The 20,703-nt window shown below is 50.4% G+C and overlaps 2 pseudogenes; one reads left to right on the top strand and one right to left on the bottom strand.

Moving 5' to 3' along the window:
• Positions 1-7,733: 7,733 nt before the first annotated feature.
• LOC134367507 (emerin-like) lies at positions 7,734-9,608 on the top strand (annotated as a pseudogene).
• A 9,470-nt stretch (positions 9,609-19,078) lies between these two features.
• LOC134368455 (paraneoplastic antigen-like protein 5) lies at positions 19,079-20,431 on the bottom strand (annotated as a pseudogene).
• Positions 20,432-20,703: the final 272 nt, after the last annotated feature.

The raw sequence follows: 20,703 nt of genomic DNA, 5'->3' as shown, positions 1-20,703 counted from the left end.
ATTTAAGTCTAAATCAAATGTGCACTCAAATCTCTCGAGTTTACTTTCTTTTTTCTGGACAAGCGCAGCAGGTAAGCCAGAGCTTGGGGTGTGAATCGAGACAGTCAGCCTGCAGAGACCACGCTGGGAGCTGCCATGTTTTAGGTGCCTCCCAAAAGACGGGGGTAAACTGACAGGATGGCTGGGAGCAATGTTGAGTAAAATAGATCATGGAATGAGAAGGCAATAAAATCCTGAAAAATTGAAAAGATATTAAATTTGTTAACTGAAATCATAAATTACAAGAAAGTGGAAGAGTCAAAGGTGACAATTGCCACTCAGGCACTTGAAAATATGTCAAAGACTCGTCCATGTGGTCCCGTTGGTAAAAGGAGGGCTAATCAGTGGATGTTGAAGAGAAAAATTTCAACTAAAAACTATAAAACAGACTTCTCCCACCCACCACATGCAGCCTTCCCACGTCTCCCCGGAGTGTCAACTCAGTGTCGGACTACGGGACAGGTTTGTAGGATACAAAAGAGAACGAGTAAAACGCAGCCCCACCCTCCTACAAGTGACAGATATCTGACATGTCCACTAGGCTTCGAAGACATGCATGCTTGAAATACAAAGTCAATTCACCCTCAAATCAGAAAATTCCGCTGCTACTGGAAATATAAAAAGGAATCTGATGCACATTCACATGGCATCTCCACAAGATGAGTTCTGAAGCAGCTAGGGAAGTGTCAGGGTGGGGCACAGCACCCAGGAGCCCTCTTTGCCTCCAGCATCGCCACTTTCCACAGGAGAGTTTGGGGCGTGAGCCGATGCAAATCCAGCCGTTGGAGAGACTCAGGGGCTCAGGGACGCCCCCACCACAAGGTGGCGCCACCCTGGGCATGCAGAGCCCTTCTGAGCCCCTGAGGTCCTGTACCAGGACTGCCGCACTCCTATGGGACGGTTCCTGGAGGACAGGAGATAAGTCGGGTACCTTCCGAGAACCTCAGATGCTGTGTCGTCTCTCCCTCCGAGTCCACTCTCCTCCTGAAGAAGGCAAGAGCCTTGGAAATGAGTCTGAGCACAGCCCTGCGGTCAGGACAGCTTCAGCACCTAGTGACAGTGGGCACGAGTTCTGCTTCTGTCAGGGTCTCTGCCTCCCGGCTGCACTTGGATCACGCAGCTCCTCAGGGACCGTGCCTCGCGCTCTGCACAGTCCAACCTTTGGTCAGAGTTTCCCGCCCAAGCAGAACAGGAGGCTGCTGCAGGAGGAGCTCTCACGAACCTTGTGACCATCCTCCAGCCAATAGGGGCACAGCGTGCTGGGAGGAAGCCATTGATAGGCTGGATGGAGGGCGAGACTTTGTGGCTCCTCCCACCACAGGGGAGGGCGGAAACATGCTGGCCAACGAGAAGAGGCTTTCAGTCAGACCAATTTGCGCATCTTGTAGGGCAGAGGGATCCCTCTCTGGGGTTCTGCAGGGAAGGCCTGCTGCCTGGCTTGAATGGGGGAGCAGCCGTCTGCCTCGAGGGGCCCCAGGCTCTGGCTCTCACATATCCAGACCCTGCTCCTCACTGCCTCAGGGTCCTTTTCCTTTGCCTCTGGCCTCCCTCCCCTCCTCCTCAGCCCCTCAACGGCTCCACTTCCCCATAGAGAGTTCAGTGGGCAACGTTAGGCAAGAACGTTCTGTTCAAGGTTAAATGACACCACAGATATGGTGGAAAAGCTACACTTTCACATCCACTGTGTCCTCAACACACAGGCCGGGCCCAGCTCTGCTTGGAGCTGAGGCTGACTGTGGCTTTATAGCAATGCACTCGTCGTCCTGAGTGACATTTTGAAGGACTGAGTAATAAAATTGATCTGGAGATGAGGATGGCCAGGTGAGCCCCTCAGGTGACGCAGCACCATGCAGGGAGTTTGGATGGCATCACTGCTATTTCCTTGGGGGCCTCCACCTTGACTATGCAGAATAAAGTGACTCCAATGTACCCCCAAGGCTGCTGCTATGGGATCAACGGGTAGCCCAAAGGTTCATGTATTCGAAATTCAGTCTCCATTGCAACACGGTTAGGTGGCTGTGAAATCCAAGTATGACATTGGAAAGGTGGGGCCTTCGAGAGATGATAAGATTGTGAGGACTGTGCCCTGGTGAATGGAAAAATCAATTCATGGAGTAATAGGGGTCGGTTCTTCTGCTATTACTGTTGAAACATAATTGATTATACATTCTTGTGGGGTACAGAGTTCAATATCAATTTCTGTGTACAGTATGTGGTGGTCAATTCAGGATAATTAGTATTTTCATCATTATTAAATGTAATCATTCTTTGTGTCTACTAACCAATTTCTCCCTGTCCCTCCTCCCCCTTTTGCACCTCTAGTAACCACAGTTCTGTGCTCTCCTTTTGTAGTTGAACGTATTATTATGATTTTCTTTTCTTTTTTCTTTTCTTTTCTTTTTTTCTTTCTTTTCTTTCTTCTTTCTTCTTTCTTTCTTTCTTTCTTTCTCCTTCCTTCCTTCCTTCCTTCTTTCCTTCCTTCCTTCCTTCCTAACTTCCTTCCTTCTTTCTTTCCTTCTTTCTTTCTTTCTTTCTTTCTTTCTTTCTTTCTTTCTTTCTTTCTTTCTTTCTTTCTTTCTTTCTTGCATTTTTTCACCTTCCACTTATAAGTGAGGACATGTGGTATTTGTGTTTCTGTCCCTGGCTTATTCCATTTAACATAATTTACTGCAAGCTCATCAATGTTGCTGCAAATGACAGATTTTTTTTTTTTTTTTAATGGCCGGGTAGGATTCCATTGTGTATATGTACCTCATTTTCTTTATCTGGTAGTCCGTTCATGGTACTGGTATAAAAATAGACATTCAGAGCAGTGCAATAGAATTGAGAACCCAAAAATCACCCCTCAGGCTTACAGCCACCTGATACTGGACAAAGGCAACAAAAATCTACATTAGGGAAAAGACTGCCTCTTCAGTAAGTGGCGCTGGGAAAATTGGATATCCATATGCAGAAGAATGAAACGAGACATGCACCTCTTACCATATACTAAAACCAACTCAACATGGATTAAAAACTTAAGTAAAAGACCTGAAACTGTAAAATTACTGAGGAAAAATATAGGTGAACCACTTCAGGAACTAGGTTTGGGCACAGACTTTATGAACAAGACCACATACAATTGCCACGTGCCATTAGGGATCCAACTTAAAGTAGTGTCATAGCGATCAGGAATTTTTTTTTTTTTTTTTGTCTTTTTCGTGACCGGCACTCAGCCAGTGAGTGCACCGGCCATTCCTATATAGGATCTGAACCCGTGGCGGGAGCGTTGCTGCGCTCCCAGCGCTGCACTCTCCCGAGTGCGCCACGGGCTCGGCCCGAGCAATCAGGAATTTAAAGGGAGACCAGTGGGCATGGTTGTGCCAGAGCAGCTGGAGAGTTGGATTTTCCAGGATCAGGGGCTAGACAAGGACATTGGCAGAGGGAGAAAGGGGCAGGGTATATATGAGAATGGAATTTAAGCTGGGACTGAGGAAAGAGAGGCCACTGGTGTGGGGATATTGGACAGCGAAATGTGTTCCCATCAATGGTTGTTAAGTCCAGATGGACGACTGAGCTGTCGAAGTGAAGTGAGGTATGGGAGGTAGGGAGGTAGTGGCTGGATGATGGGGAAATTGGAGAAACTGTATAGCACACTGGTGAAGAGCCTGGGTTCTGGAGGCATACATATCCACATATACTACACACCAAAATACAAACGTACGCTTGCACGCTGACACACACATTCACGCACTCTAATGCATACTCATACTCACACTGAGAACACACATGTCCATTAACAGGATGCGTCCACGTGCTATCTCACACACACACATATTCACACATTCATCGAAACGTTCACTGACACACATACTGACACACAAACACAAACACATACTCATATTACTCTCACGTTCACACTCCCACACACAGTCACTAACACACATGATCACACATATTCACACATCATCTCATACACATACATCAAGAGACAGAAAATAACACATGCTGGCAATCTCCTACATTGTTGGTGGGAATGTAAATTGGTACAGCCATTATGGAAAACGGTGAGAGGTTCCCCATAGAACTAAAAAGGGAATTACCTTATAATTCAGCAATCCCACTGCTGGGTATATATCCAAAGGGATTTATTTTTATCTGGCAGTTAATGATTCTGCATCTCTGATGATGTGCTGACTGTCCCTTGGACCCCTATCTTCACCTGAGGGTTCATGCTGGTAATGAATGAGTCTGGTGGGATTCCCCTCTACCATCAGCCAATGTGTGAGAGGTCGACTTAGGGGAATCCCCAATCTATGTGGGTCCGAGTGCTCCCGACTATAGGATTGCCAATCACACCTGCCAGACAGAACTCAAAGGAAAGACTTTTTATTTTGGATGATGTTGACCGGGAGACAGAGGGTGAAGTCCCAACAGCCTCCCCAGTCAACTGAGAACTGGGATTTATATATGTCAATGTATCTGGGAGACAGGATGTAGACTCTTGTCCCTTTAACACAGTAGTAAGGAGTTTCATTCTTTCTAGCAAAGAAACTTTTTCTTGTGCTTTCCATGAAATCTCTTCTGTTTTTCCTAGGCTCCCCTAACCTGGCCACTGCATGGTAATTCTATCGATACCTGGAAATTGTGCATGGGGGTTACCTCAGCTCTTCAACCTAGGAGACTGAGGGGGTTCCCTTGGCTCTCTGAACACAGTGATTGGATGGGAGGGTTCCCTTGCCTCTGTAAACCTGGAGATTAAGAGGGGTGGTTGTTTTTTTCACCTCTTGGAACCCAGAAACTGGGTGTGGGGGGGTGCTCAAGGTCCTTAGGCTCCTGAATTCGAGGATTGTGTAGAGTGTTCCCTTGGCTCTTAGACCGAGAGATTTTGGGGAATTAAACAAGGTGACTATTTCCTGGTATTTTCATTTAAGTATGTTAATTCCTTGCACAACTCTCATTCTGCCAGGTGCCGTCTTTCCTTTGTTACCCACTGTTTACATGCTTAGAAATTAAAGCATTGTCTCAGTTTAATATTTCCAAAAATGGCAACATTTCACAGAGGATCTCTTGGAACTTAACGGCCTCTTGAGGAAACTCGGAATCTCCCCAAACTGGCTCATCTAGGATTTCTCCCTCTATATCACCCTCACCCACCCCTCTTTCCTTCTTTTCACCACCTTGGAGCTCCCCTTCAGCTCCCTGCCCCCCTTCAACACTTCTACCTCCTCCATCCCTTTATCCATCCCCAACAGGCCTTTCCCTTCTACTCCAGCCCCTCAAATGCCTATAGTCATTGGAGCTTCAGGACTCCACCCCCACAGAGGGTTTTTAATGGAGGGCCTCGGGGACCCCAAAAGAAGCCACCTGAGTCTGAAAAAGCCCACTGGAACCACTTTGGATATTGTAACCACTCAGATGGGCTTTGGAGACACACAGATGTCCACTTGATGTCAATTTAGTCCCTCACCCAAAATTCAGCCCACAGACTCCTTAAGATTACACATCAGAGCAAAAGAAAAATCCAAAAAGTCTCCTCTACAAATATTAATGGAAAGCTTTAGCCTTCTTACTGAGCAGGTAAGATTGACTTGTCCCATCTGCCAGAAACACAATTCTGATAAAAATACAAAGTGAGATAACAATGAGAGCCAATGCTTTTATATAAAACAGTGAGGTCTGTTTTTCTGTGTTTATGCCTGACTCATGGCTGAAAATTTAGAATGAAAGCCATAAGATCACTGTCTGTGTCTGTTTGTATCTGTATGTATATATGTATGTTACGTATGTGTAATATTTCCCTATGTCCAGATGGTATTACCACATTAATTTACAAAATCCCTTATTCTCTATTCTAATTGACTTAGAGATAGACAGGCAGTTGTATAAATTAAATATGCCTAAAACTCCCAGAAATTTAAAAACTAACCCAAATGTTTAAAAAGTTCAACTTCACGTACCTTAGGTAAATGTTTGGCAAACAAAAATAGTTTAATATTGTTGGTTTAATAAAAGCAGTCATGTCTCTGAGTTATCAGCATTAAGCATAATACAAGTATACATATTCATTTTACCTGGATATGTTCCTCCTAAACTTAGAATGGACTTACTAGTAAAATGAGCTAATGTTATACTTATTAAACATTTAAGATTACAAAAAATATATAATTTTCAGTTTAATCACAGCAACTCATTATTCTGACAACCTTTATTTCAAGAAAACTTATATTTTTCAACCCACAAAGTAGGGAAGGAAAAATAATTTGTTTTATAAGATGTCTGGTTAAAACTAATTTCCTATTTTATGGGGTTAACTTAAAACCTTAGACTAGGGTAAATTAAGTAGGATATTAAATAGCTAGATCATTTATAAGTAAAACACTGAAACAATAAAGCATAAATGTAAGTTTATATACTTTTTCTCATTATTTTTATATGGTAAAGCTAAAAATATTACGGTTTATTAATAAATATGTTCTTTTTGGACACACTGAGAAATTTTATTGTAAGGAAGTATATACCTATAAACAATTGTGAGATATATATTCCCAATCCTTGCTAGTCTGCCACAAAATGCAGGCTCATAACGGATGGCTTATAATGATCCACTTTCTTGTTTTCTCTGTAAAATAATAGTGACTAATATTTTTAAATTATAATCAGTAAATGTCAGTGAAATAAATACAGGTAGAGTATCCTTTATCCTAAATGCTTGGGAGCAAAAGTGCTGCAGATTTTGGATTTTTTCAGATTTTGTAATATTTGCAGAATACATACTGGTTGAGCATCCGCCATCTGGAAATCTGAAATCTGAAGTGCTCCAATCAGTATTTCCTTTAAACAGCAGGTTGGTGCTCAAAAAGTTTCAGATTTTGGAGCATTTTGGATTTCAGATTTTAGAATTGGGTGATGCTTAACCTGTAGACGCAATAATGGCAAAGGGAAACAATTTGTATGCAATGTATGCAACATATGTTTTGTTCAGGAAAAAGAAAGTAATTTTATCCTCAGGTAAAATGAGTGGTTGTTCCAAAATGAGATGAATGGACACAGCAAGTTGCAAAAGGTTAATTAAAAAGGAATTTTATTACTCATGGTCAAGGCTGGGTAAAATGCGATGGGTTTGTTTATAAGATTCGTTTAAAAAAAAACAGCTTGAGTATTAAAATTTGGTTTTCTCTCTGTTAAAATGACAAAATTGTCATGGATTACTGGTCTGCTCTTAATAATAGGTGGTAAAAGATGTTCATTTGCCTTCTGAGTAGAAAGGACGGGGCGAAGCCCAAGGGACTCAGGGACCCGAACTGCCCCAAGCGCGCCCATCCCGCCCGTTCCCCTGTCCTGGGCGGTGTCTGCTGGTTCGGCTCGAGCAGGTCCCGTCCCTCTCTTCGGTCCAGCCTAAACGGCCCAGCAGGTGACGTCGCCACACGCCGTGCCCGCCCCACTCTCAGGGCCACACCGGTCTGCGTCACTTTGGCTCGTGCAGGCCCCGGCCCTCACAGCCCTGCAGCCTCTGCCGCCCTTTGGGACGTTGGGCTCTCTAGCCCCGCCCCCCGGCGCGCAGCACAGCCCCGCCCACTCCCACCACTGTGACGCACGCGTGACGCCTGCGTGACGCCAGCGCGGCTGCTCCCCAGGCGCTCGCGCTGCCCCCGCCCTGCTGCTAGGCGGCCGTTGATAGGCTTGTGTAGACAGGCCCGGGCCGCCCGCAGGCCTTCGCCTCTCGCCTCCCGGTGCTGGCTGCGCCCGTCATGGACGACTGTGCGGTTGTGTCGGACCCCGAGCTGGCCGCCCTTCTGCGCTATTTCATCCCGCACGGGAACGTCTTGGGTACGCGGCGGCCGGCGGCGGTCTCGTCCCCTCCCGGGCCCTGCTCCCCGCGTTTCGTCCCGCTCCTTCCCCCGCACCCGTTCCCCTTGTCCCCACTGCGCTCTCCCCCAGGCTTGCAGACCATACCCCTGACCTCCCTGCCCCCCATGTCTGGCCAGGTTCCATTGACAATCTCTTGGAAGAGGAAATCTTCAAGTACATGACCCAGAGGCGGAGGAAGCTTTTGTCCTCTAACTCGTCTGCCTCCTCGTATGGGTTCTCCAGTGAGACCCTGCCCCAGAGGCCCGCCTGGCCGCCCATGGGATGGGAACGGGGCATGTGCGACGGGGAGGATGGGTCGGGAGTGTGTGGCAAGGGCGTTGGCCGATTGGGGCGCTGGGGAGAAGGGAGGAAAGCCTGAGGGGCACATGGAATGTTCCCCCTACCCCATTCAGACTTGGATTCAGCTTTCCAAGGGTTCGTTGGATATGTACAATCTGCCCAAGAAAGAAGACACCTTACTTGACCAGAGCAAGGGTAAGGCAGGGATGGGGTGGACACCCTGATACCTGCAGCCCACTCCGTCGGGGACTCCGGTCTCAGAGAGAACCTGAGGCCCCAACACCCACCACCTCTCAGCAGCCCGAAATGGGGTTCAGATTAGGTCCATTGGGCCAGGCAGGGGACACTGATGCTTCCTCTGCTAACCATTCCCCCCTTCCTAAGGTTGTAATGACAAGTACTATGAGGAGAGTTACCTGACCACCAGGACTTCCAGGGAGGCCGATTCTGTGGGTACATCCAAGGGATTCCACCAGACGGTGACTTTGCTCGCAGATGCTGACACCTTCCACCACCAGGTGAGCAGGCTGACAGGCATCCTATACTTTGATCCGACCTGAGTGTACCATAGCTGGGTTTGGGCAAATGCAGTGCAGGAGTGGGGACACTGTGCACCCTTCGTTCTCCAGGGAGAGTTAGGGTCAGTGGACACCTGTTTGGTCAGGGCCCGACTTTAGGGAGCCATTCGAACTATTTGACTAGAGTGCATGGGACGGCACATGGCCTGGACCCTGGTCTGAGATCTAGGCGCATGCTCTTTCTGAGAATCATTAGGATAGAAAGGAGGGTGTTGGACACAGTCAGCCAGGACAGTCACTGAGCGAGTGGCAAGGCCCCACAAACAAAAGGCTGGGAACCCAGAAGTTTCTGGAAGGGGCAGGTCCCTGGCCTTTAAGCAAAGATCTGAGTGGGCTGGCCAAGGAAGTTTGGACTGAGGGATATGATAGGGCCATGGTGATCCCACCAACCAGTTCCCTCATACTTACTTGCTTCTGCAGATTCGAGATGACAGTCTTTTATCTTCTTCCGAAGAGGACAGAAAGGATAGGTGAGTAGTGGAGAGGCCCAGGGACGGGGCTGGTTCTGGGCCCAGGCTCTACTGGCCCACTTGCTGCCCTCTTTTGCCTCAGGGAACACCCCGTGTAAGGCTTCGTCAGTGCCTACCAGAGCGTCGCACACTACCACCACATTTCCAGCATCTCCAAGAGCTCCCAGGACCTGTCCTATTATCCTACATCCTCATCCTTCTCTTCTTTATCCTCATCTTCATGTTCCTGCCCTTCATGTCTCACCCGATACACCATCCAGCCAGGAAAGCAGGCCCTTAGGGTCCCGCTCTGGAGCCAGCTCTGCTTTTCCTGCTGTTAGTTGCCTTGCTGCCCTTTGTTTACTACTACTGGGAGCTTCAAGAGAGCAACCCCTTGTGGATGGAGCCCTGAGGGTTTTCGGCTTCAGAGCCAGCTCTTCTCAGAAGTCCTGGCTGACTTCTTCAGCAGTGTTTGATGGGGGTGAGGGTGGGGGTTTTTCGTGTGTTCTAGCTTCAGGAGGCTGGGCCTAGCCCGAGGCAGTGTTTGTTCTCCCTGCCTTGTCCTGCCAGGGAGGCAGCAGACTCAGGCTCTCCAGTGGATGGTGGTCCTGGGCTTGCCTTCCTCTGGAGCCTCCTGTCCCTGGTTGCGTGTGACCCTTAAGGCCTGGGAGGTAAAGAACTCACTCCCAAGGAGAATACGGTTGTTGTCATGCATGCCTCTTGCTCATTGACACCTTGTTGGCCAAAGGCCTCCCTGACTGTTTTCATGGACACACAATAAAAAGACCATTTATTTGTAATATATCGGCTCTTCGTGCTGGGGGAGGGGTTGGGCTCCCATGACATGGGGCCTCTGGTCTTGGATCTCAAGGATAACTATCTATCTGGCTTTGCATTTCTGTGTTGGTCTTGGGTTAGGGATCAAATGCTACCCATATATGTTTATGTTATGTTTGTGGGTTTTATTCCTTAACTCATTCCCCAAAGCATTTACAATGTGCGTAGGTTACATGCAAATACTATGCCATTTATGTAAGGGACTAGAGCATCGGTGGATTTTGGTATGGGGGTGGGGTGGGGTGGGCCTGGAAAGTGTCCTGGAACCAATCCCCCAAGATACTGAGGGATGCCTACTTATAAAAATAACTATAGTACAACAAAGTATGTGGAGAAAACCCAGTTGGAAATGCAGCATACACGTAGTCTGTGGTGTTTTAACCAGGAAAAGCCAAAGCCAACCTCAGCAGCCAAGGGCACATAGCTGGTGGAGCATTCCTGAGCTCCTGGAATTGCTGCTTATTTAATGACACAGGGGAAAAAGCTTCAAAGATTCTGAAGTTCCCCAAAGGGTCTGTGAATCCATTGACCATACACACACACACATGCACCTTCTCCCCCATACACACACCATGACCTTCTTGTTTATCCAGTTAGATGCACCATCCAGCCCTATAAACACTCCCTTACCAACCCCTTTAGTTCATTTGCCTCTCTCTCCCTCCAGTGCCCTTGCGAGTCTACATCCCCATGCCTCTCTGAACCCCGCAGGACCAGCCTGCTTCCCAGCTGTGCTTGAAGAGCGGAATGTTGTTGGGGGCCGTCTCTCCCTAGCGCTGGCTGGCTGAAATTTGGTGGCCAATTCCCTGGTATTATACTCCTCGTCCCTCTCTCCAAAAGTACTCTTTCACCCGTTCTTCTCTACTCAAACTTCCAACATCCCTGCTGATAACCTTGCCTCATAGTTCACTGAGAAAAGAGGTGCAACTGGCTGAGAATCATGTCATCCTCCCACCATCAAACCTACTCACTGTCTGTGTCTGTGTCCCTATTCTCTGCTCTGGCCTGGTGGCAATGGATGAACTGCCTCTGCCCCTACAAGGACAATTTGTGTGCTTGTCCCATTTTCTATCCTTTATATCACATAGTTAGAAGGCCCTTTTGTCCTCACATCCCCTTCTAGTGACAACCTTGGTGCTTGTGCCCCTTTACTATGCGTATGTATATCAAAACATCATGTTGTGCACCTTAACTTTATACTATAAATAAATAAACTCATAAACTCACTGCTAAAGTCATCTACACAGCCTTTCCCTGCTCTCCCTACTCCATCCGCTCCACAGGGACCATTTGAACTCCTGGGAGTGTGGAGGGGATGAAGATGCATTAGGGACAGAAAAGGCACATGGGACACTTGGGACACATGATGACATCCTTAGGCTCACAGAGTCCTGGCCTTCAGAGTAGGGAGGAAGTGGAAATTTTTCTTCATAGTAAAGATGGGGAAACTGACGCCCAAAAAGGAAATGGACTTGCCCTACATCCCACACTGATGGGTCTGCATAGCCAGGATGAAAATATGTTCACTTCCTTATTTCTCAACGATGCCTTCAATTATCACAGTGATTTCTTTTGTGGTTTCTATGTTTTTGTCCCAAAAGTAATAACATGAATTCTTATATGCAAAATGTTCAAGCCGTCAGGATTTATATGGAGTAAAATATAAAAGCGTGCCCTCTTGCAGGCCCACACAGGGCATTTCTCTTCCCAGTGCTACCCACTGTCAGTAATGACAGTGTCAAGTCACAGTGCACCGAACCACCTCTCAAGAGTTTGCTGCACTTTCAGAGAATCTCATTGGTCCTGGGCATGAACTTGCCTTGGTCTAGTCAGCAGCAAACATCAGGGAACATAAGATCCACTTGGGGAATGTTCGAAAAACCACCAAATTACATACGTTAAGAGCCAGGGTTTTATGTGATGTGAGTTTTATCTTGGACAAAGTTCACAACAGGCTTTGGGGGATGCCATCGAGAACAAAGCTATTGAATCAGAGGTGGCAGAGTCCACATTTTACTCCATATACATCTCGACAGCTTGGACTCTTTTACATGTAATTTCTCATGTTATTTCTTGTGGGATACAAACATGTATCCTGCCCCAAAGTCATTTCTCCCGGCTTCCAGCAATGGAGCACAAGGCACAGGCACAGAAGCCTTAGTGACACCGCGGCTCCTTGGCCTCCCCACAGCACCAACTCCACACACAGAACTTTTGTCATGAACAGCCTGGGCCGCCCCTCTCAGGCAGACGGTTCGCTCCATCAGACCCGGCACGCCTTCACTGCTCCTGGAAGGGGTCATTGGGGCACTTTTGTCTTGAGGCACCTAACTAGGTCCCAGCAAGACTCCTCAGTTTAGATGTGCCCCTCCCTCCAGGCCCTATGATCTCTCCCTCCTCCTAAATTGCACCCCATTCCCATGGTGGTCTAAGCTCGGAGCCTGGGACTAATTCCTCACACCTCCTTCTCTTCCTCAGTTCCTACATCTACTCTGTCACCAAGGTCTGTCCATTCATCTTCAACTGATCCTCCCATTCCTCCCACTTCTCTTCATCTCTGTAGTCACACCCCAAGTCCAAGCTACCACCATCTCTAGCCTAAACAACAGGCTGCATTGGGCACCCACCTGACCCTCCTATGGCCTCTTATTGCCTCTGTCTTTTCTCTCAAAAGCAGCCGAAGAGATCCTTTAAAAAGCAAGTCTGGGCCGAGCCTGTGGCGCACTCAGGACAGTGTGGCACTGGGAGCGCGGCGACACTCCCGCCGCGGGTTCGGATCCTATGTCTGAATGGCCGGTGCACTCACTGGCTGAGTGCCGGTCACGAAAAAGACAAAAAAATAAAAATAAAATAAAAAGTAAGTCTTATCTGATCACTTCCATCTCTGAATACACGCCAGGCAGTGGCTTCCAATGACCCTTGGACATAAACCCCGACTCCTTCCCGTGGCCTCCAAGCCCTGCCACACCGAGCCCAGTGCCCATGTGACCTCCCCTGTGCCAATCTTCCGACTCACTCGGTTCCAGCCACGCTCTTCCCCATTCTTGGGACACACCAAGTTCTAGTGTGTCTTCCCTCTGTTGAGAATGTTCCTCTTCAGGCAGCCGATGCCTTCCCATCTCGCAGGTCTCCATTCTGATGCCGCTGCCTCAGCGGATGTGGGAGGAAGGAGTATTTGGTGTCCCTCCCCTGCTGGCCCTTGTCACGGTTCACTGTAGGCAGAATATACTTCCACACCCCACTGCCTTTGGGCTTTGGCCTGTGACTTGCCAACGCAATATATATGAGTGGGCGTGAGGTGCACCACGTCCCGTGAGAGGCTTTGATGTGCTTCCGTGGTTTGACCTTCCACTTCTGCCCCTGCCCTGGCACATTGGGAGTCACGGCCTCACTCAGGCAACCACTGATGCTTCCATGGGGCACCCAGAATGAGGAGACACGTGGAGCAGACCTGAAGCCATCTCCACCACCTCACACACAGCCACAAGTGAGCCGAAGGCCACGAGTGAGAAATAAATGTTGATGTGAACCACTGAGACCCAGGGGCTGTTGGTTTGGCAGCACTATTGCAGCAAACGCTTTCAGATGCCTCAAGGGAGCAGCACTCACCAGAAGCAAAACTAGAGAATTAAGTGAAGGTCGAGAGAGGCGAGCAGTGACACACTCCACTCCAGAGCATTGGCCACCAGGTAAATACCTCCCAGGTAGAAGATGAAAGGATTTCTTTGGTGGGGGGAAAAAAAGTCAAAGAGAAAAGATCCAGAGACATTAGCCATGAGAGGTCCCACCATAAATCTCAGTTCTCCCCCACAAAGCCCTCCAGGGTGTAGCGCTCCCACTCCCGTCCACACACACAGGGCTTCCAAGCAGTTCCAATACCTGTTTAATGAAAAATACACAGAAACATCCAATTTGAAGTGGAAAAAGAAAATGGCCATCAAAAGAGTCTCTTTTGAAGGGGCGATGGGGCCCAAGCAGCCGCACATCGCTCCATGCCACCAGCGCATTCAGCCTAGATGGCTCGCCAGGCTCCACTGGCAGTCAGGGTGGTCACTCTAAAATGCCCAGCAGCTCACAACCCTCCTGTGGCTTCCAGATCCCCATCCGTGGCCTCCAAGCCTTCTGCCTTGTCTGACCTCCCGAGCTCCACTTGCCTTTTCTCACTGGTCCTACTCCAGGTCCTTGAACATGCCTGTCGTAACTGTCATGTCCTTGGTGCTTTCTGGGCTGGCCTGACTCTCGTTGTCTTATTGTCTTAATATTTACCACAATCTGTAATTATATAGGATTTTTTCATTCCTTGAGCTATTGTCTGTTTCTCCTATATACCAAAAGGACCACTGGAGCAGGCCTCGCTGTGGCATTTACTGCTGAATCCCCAGTATCTAATGCGAGGCCTGCTCTGGAGGAAAGAGCACTGACAGAGGGGAAGGTGGCCTCAGTGATGGGTGGGAAGTGCTCGAGGCCGTGCCCCTGGTGTGGGAAGGATGGGGTGGGTTTCTGTAGAAATGGAATCTGGGTGTTTCCCTGCCCCACGCCATGTCCTCTCCCTTCCCTTTGGAACGTGTCTCCTCTCCTGGCCCCACTGCTAGGAGAGGATGTGTGAGTCACCCACCTGCTGGGGGCAGCACAGGCAGAGGGTCTGGAGAGAAGAGGAGGGCCTGGGTTCTTTGTGCAGAGCCAGGGACTTGGAGGAAGCAGAACCCCAAGGGGCTGGTGAGGAAGGAAGCAAAGGAGGAGAAAGTGGTTCTGCCTGGGGTAGGAGGTGGGGGGACTGTTCCTGTGAGTGGCAGGGGCTGCCCCCGGCTAGTGTCAGGTGCCCAAAAGTCTCAGCGCCCCTGGTCCCCACCAAAGAAGGGGGCACTCGGGCCCTCTGTGGGGTGATGTGGCATGAAAGGGGGCTCCAGCCCAGGTCAGGGTGGGACTAAATGAGATTGGTGCGACGCTGCCGTCCCAGCCAGGGTGGTGTGAATTCCAGCTGTCCCGTGTTGTCAACGTAGAAATGGAAGACACCCTTCTCCCTACATGCAAGTCAAGGGATCGGTGTGCATCAAGTTTGGACTGGGGACTGCCACTCAGACCCTAGAGTCTCTCAGGAAATCCAGGAGAGACAAGGCACATGGCCTCAGGCTGCAGGACCCCAACTGGGAACTGTGCAGCAGTAGCCTGGGGAGAGGGAGGCCTGTCCCGGGGACTGTCACGTGACAAGGTTGAGGGTGTCCAACAACAGGCGATGTGCTTGGATCTGGGACAAGGAATCATCTTCCTCGGAACACCGAGTGCAGCTTAGGGGGACAGGAGCTCCTTGTTTCAAACCACATGGATGCTGCCGGCTGAGGGTGGGGTGCGGGAGGCCCATGGTGTGGCCCACGGCCTGGCGGGGACCACGTGGGTCTGCAGTGCTCCTGTGGGCAGTGGCCCTGCCACATGCCTGGGGCCCTCCCCAGGCCTCCACCATCAGGTTATTAGGGAGATGGTCAAAGGCATCCACCGAGCCAAGTGCAAACCCCCCTGGCCCTGTGGGAGGCCCCCTGCCTTCCTGCACAAGCTCATCTTGTCCCCCTTCCCACACGCCCTGGGTCCTTCTCCACAACCACAAGACTGTGCCAGGCCCCCTTCAGACCCCTCCTTGGCCTCTGCTGGGAAGCTGGACTCCCGGGGTGGGGCTGGGGGTGGGGGCACAACTCTTCTCTGACACACACCCCCACTGGCCCTATCGGTCTAGACCCCTCTGTCCCCGTGTCTCTGCTGCTGGTCCCCACAGTGGGCTGGGACAGGCAGGGTGGGGATCAGAGCCTGCATCTCCAGGGCCCTGGTCTGGTGGCTTTCTGGAGCAGGGGCTGGATCAGGTGAGTTGAACGGACCTGATCAAGTTCAGCCTTAGCCTCTGTCACTCTCTTCCTTTCCAGTTTGGGCAGAAATGCCCCCCAAGCCCGGCCTGGCACAGGGGTGGCCCCAGATACCTGCGTGGGGGCAGGCGGGGACTGACGCCAAGCCAAGGGTTGCGATCCTCTTACCGGTCACAAAAAAAAAAAAAAAAGATAGATGACTTAATTTTAGGTTTGGCCTCAGTGGATCGCTATCAGTCCCAAGAGGTAGAAAGCACAAGCATCGAAGGTTAAATTGTTCTTTCTTAAGGAAAATATAAGAGAAGATAAAATCGATTTTATCTGCTCACACTTGTGTATTACGAACCAGGTTACAGAGCCAATTTCAATGAAAATTTGATTTCAAAAGAAAACCTATTCTATGGCCGTAAAAATGATTAAAAGAAACTTCTGTTTGTATTTTGGAAGCAAATTAAAGTGCTAAATATTATCGAGACAACTGAACGAGATAAATAAATACCAGTGCTGAGCCATGGGTTTGTGAATATGTCATTTTCACAGAGACACCAAAATGTCATTTACTTCGTTTTGGTCCACTGTATATGACACCTGCTCTTAGCATTGATTTAGGAATTTCACTAATGTATATGTATAATGAATTATTTGTGCTTTATGTATTTTACATCTATTTTTAAAGGTAAATTGTCAAGAGTGCTTTGCTTTCTACGTATAATATTCAGTAGTATGTGGAAGTGTCAATGCACATGCATCTAAAACCTTGAATCGATAATTCTCATACATTTCCTTTTGTAATGTGCACTTTATACATTTAACAATATGCACAGTCTTCATTTTATTTAATAACTATGAAATTGTTTGAGAATATATTTCTAACAACTTAGTAAAATGTCTTCTTTTATTGAGTTACTGAAGTTGCTTTCACGAACCATTCAAAATAAAATAGTCCCACTTGTAGAAGAGCCGGGGTCCTGGGGCCTGGGGTCTGCCTGCTGTTTTTCGCCCTCCCTTCAACTTCTACCCACTTATTCCTGGGGCTGCCCGAGTGACCTGGTGACCCAACCAGCCACTGCCCCATGTCATGTCACCGGGCTCCGTGAATCCCAGGGGCCCCCATGGCCCATCACGGCCCCTGCCCCTCACTTCCCCCAATGTTAACGTGGCCCCTGTGTCCCCTCATCCCCACCTCCATCCCAGCCCAGGCTGGCCCAGCCATCAATTGCCCACAGCAGAGGTGAGACTCAGCTGCAACATCCAGAGAACTTTACTGACAAGAAAAATCTGCTGAACCACTGAGGAGAAGGGGACGACATCACAGAGAGGACATCCCAACAGCCACGAGAGGTCATGGGTCCCGGAGCCCCCTCCTCTTGGGGTTCCTGACCAGGTGCCACATCTGTCGCCCACACTGTGGCTCCTTCCTTAGGGCTCCCCAATCTGCCTCTTGCGAGGACGGTGGACTCTGGCAATGTCCACTCACTTGAGGAAACCCGCTCCTGGGCTGACCCTCTGGGCCAGGGCCCTGCCCGATGGCCTGCACAGGACAGTCACAGGACACTGGAGAACATGGCAGGAAAAAAGCCAACAAGCCAAGGAAACTGAGGCATGAATAAGAACAGGGTGGACATCAGAGCTCGGGGACTCCGGGAGGAAATGCTCAGTTAAGGTCACACACATTCCCACAAGAACAAGCAGCCGGTGGCCTAAATCTTCACTGAGAAAGCGGAGGTGGAGCTGGCGACACTGGACAAGAGCGAGCAGAGCCTTGGCTCCTGGCCTGGAAGCTCACAGCACGTGCCCAGGCCCAGAGGTGGCTGACCCGGTAGGCCAGGTCGCACCCCGGGGTAGACACGAGCCTCACGGGTTTGCACAGACACGATGGCGGTGGGGGCTGGGAAATGGGAGCGCTTGCTTGACACGGGAGTCACCTCGGGGCCAACACAGATAAGGGTGGGCTTCACAGAACAGGGAACAGCCTGACCCAGGACTGGGAATGGGGGACCCCTCTTGGGAGACCCCGGCAGCTCCATCATTGAAATGGCCTCTTTCCCCCTAATGTCTCCCAGTCCAGTGCAGGTGGCAGCCATCTTCAGGTCCCTCATCCAGGCCTGGGCCAGACACTCAGGGCTGCCTCCAGGCCAGCTGCCCAAGGTGGCGGGGTGTGGGGCAGGGCTCGGCATCGGCAGGTGCTCAGCTGTGGTCCACCATGCCAGTCCCAGGTTCTCCTTGCCTTCTCTCTCCTGTGGCTCTGCACAAACACAACAGCACGAGACAACACCCCCCACTCCTCCCGCCTCCTCTTCCTCCTCCACCTGCTCCTCCTCCTCCTCCTGCTCCTACTGCTCCTCGTCTTCCTCCTGTTCCTTCCCTCCCTCCTGATCCCCCTCCTCCTCCTGCACCTCCTGCTTTGGAACAAAAACTTTCCTGCACACACAATCTGGCCTAAGCCAGCTGTGGGGACACTGGCCCACTGGATACCCAGCACCCCTGCCTGGGGGTCTTCTCCTGCCAGTCTTTGATCTTTTTGCCCATTGAGCCCTGTCAGGCCACAGGGGGAGAAAACTGCCTCTCAGCTGGCATGGGGCTCCCAGGTCCTTTGTGTCCCCTGCCCTCAACTCAACTGTGCTCCCTTCCTGGGGCTCCCCTAGAGCAGTATAGTTGATCCTGAAGACAGGCTGGATCCTGTGGCCTCCCCTCTGGGATGTTACTTCTCTGCTTTGCAGCTCTTCCTCACCAGCACTGATTCCTTCTGGCTGGGGCAGTCCCTGGGCAGGCTCTTCCAGGCCCCACACGGCCTGGGGGCTTGTGAGCATCTTTAGCTCAGAGCACACAGGGTGGGCGTTAGGGGTTGGCCAGATGACTGGGCTCATGCCTGGGCCAGAGCCCTCAGCTGCACCTTCTTGAGCCTCTACTTTGCTGGGGTCCCCACCCGAGTCTTGGCCGCCCCATGTGCGGGGTGCTGCAGCTCCCCACTTGCATCTCTGGCACCTCGTCAGGGCCGTCAGTGAGTCACATGGGGTTTGGTCTTGGTTGGTGGAGTCCCTTCCAGCTTGTGGAGGAGGATGGGGCACAGCCTGGGCCTGGCTGCCCTGCCCCTCTGCCCCACTCAAGTCAAATGTTGTTTTCCTGGGCTGCCCCTTCCCCTTGATAAAATGTCTCTGCTACCTGCTAGGAGAAGCGGTGCCTGGATCTTCTGATCCTATGCATTGTAGGGCTCGGGGTGGCTCATGGCCCCAGCCCCCGTCTCGTTTCCCAATGCTGCTGTCTCCTGCTACAACCTGTGTCCTCCCCAGTGATGGAGGTTTGTCTTCAGCCACTGCACACGCTGCCTGGCCATGGCCTTCTTCCCCAGTGCTGTGGCAGCACAGCAGTCGGCTGCGCTTCAGTGATGGGAGAGCCCCTTCCTGTAGGGTCTGGCTGCTGCTCTCGCCAAAAGACTGACTGCATGGGGACCTGAGCTGCGGGGACTGCCTGCCCAAGGCCCCCGCTACTGCCTGCCTACCTGCGGCCTTCCAGTCTCTTCCTACAGGACTCTGCTTCTCCTTCATCACAGCCATGGTGGCCTCCCTCTCCTCTTCATCTCGAATGACTTTCATTAACTCCATAAATGTGGGGTGACAGTCTCACTGATCAAGGAGCTTGAGCTTGTGCTGGAGGGTGGTGGACATGCAGGCCCTAGATAGAAAATGTTTCAGGCGAATCAAGTCTGTCCTCTGCTCTAAGGGGCTCTGCTCCACGGCTTTCTGCAGCAGGGGTTCTAAGCGTAGCAAGTAAGCAGAGACTCTCTCCGGTCTTCTGAAAGGTCTGAAGAAACCTAAACTGAGAGCTTCTAAAGTCCTCTTTATCCCCAAAGATCTGCTTCAGGGCGTCCAGGCACTGCTCCACAGAGATAGAGTCATTGTGGGCCCAGAGCACCTGCATGATGGACAGGGCAGAGCCGCGTAAACTCTCCAGCAGACGCCACCTCTTCTCCACCTCAGACACTTGCCACATCTGCATCATGTCAGTGACCTGCTCCAGCCACACTTCAAAGGTCTTTTCGCCTGGGCCTGGGAAAGCACTTCTTGAAAACACTTTCGGTTTTTGGTACCACGTGCTATCTTCCAGAGGCTGCAAAACTGCTGGTCAGACTTGGCTCGAGCCCTCTAGCTCCATGTCCTCAGTGGACAAGGTGCTATAGGCCAGGGTTTTGGCCACGTCTACCACTCTCCGGCCCTCATCATTCAGGAAGTACTTTAGTCAATTGATAAATTGTTCATCTGGGTTCCAGGGTTTTACCACCACTTCCCAGGTGCCCTCATTTCCTGGTATCTGACTAGGGATTGTTGCAAAATTGACAGTCAGCCAACTCGATGAGGACAGCCTTGGCATTGTCTTCCCTTAGGAATGTTCTGCCCAGCACCCTGTACGCACACAGGGGCTTGAAGCCTGCCTTCACGGTCTCTTTAATTTCAGCCTCACTACACTCCACGGGGATGCCCACGATCAGCAGGGCCTTCCTGGGGTCCAGGCCCATGCCCTTGCACCAATCCTCTAACAGTGTCTCTGCCATGGCTCTCACTGCCTACGGACTGATCTAATACTAGGGCAGTAATCAGCTCAGAGTTTTACCAGGACTCAAATAATTCTGAGCCAATGCCAAGAAGGAAGGCAGAAGTGCCCCAGGTTTCCACAGCCTGTAATGCAAAGGGGTGAGAGCATCGTTAACACGCACTCCCCACCTCCACCCAGAGCACCTCCTCTGCCCCCCTCCATGCAGGGATTTAGTCCCTGCTTCCCAGGGCTCCTGCAGTTATTTTGTGGAGAGCAGAGTGTGGAGGGTCT

The sequence above is a fragment of the Cynocephalus volans genome, chromosome X (genome assembly GCF_027409185.1).
Source record: "Cynocephalus volans isolate mCynVol1 chromosome X, mCynVol1.pri, whole genome shotgun sequence".
NCBI lineage: Eukaryota > Metazoa > Chordata > Mammalia > Dermoptera > Cynocephalidae > Cynocephalus > Cynocephalus volans.
This window is presented reverse-complemented; position numbering and strand designations above follow the sequence as displayed.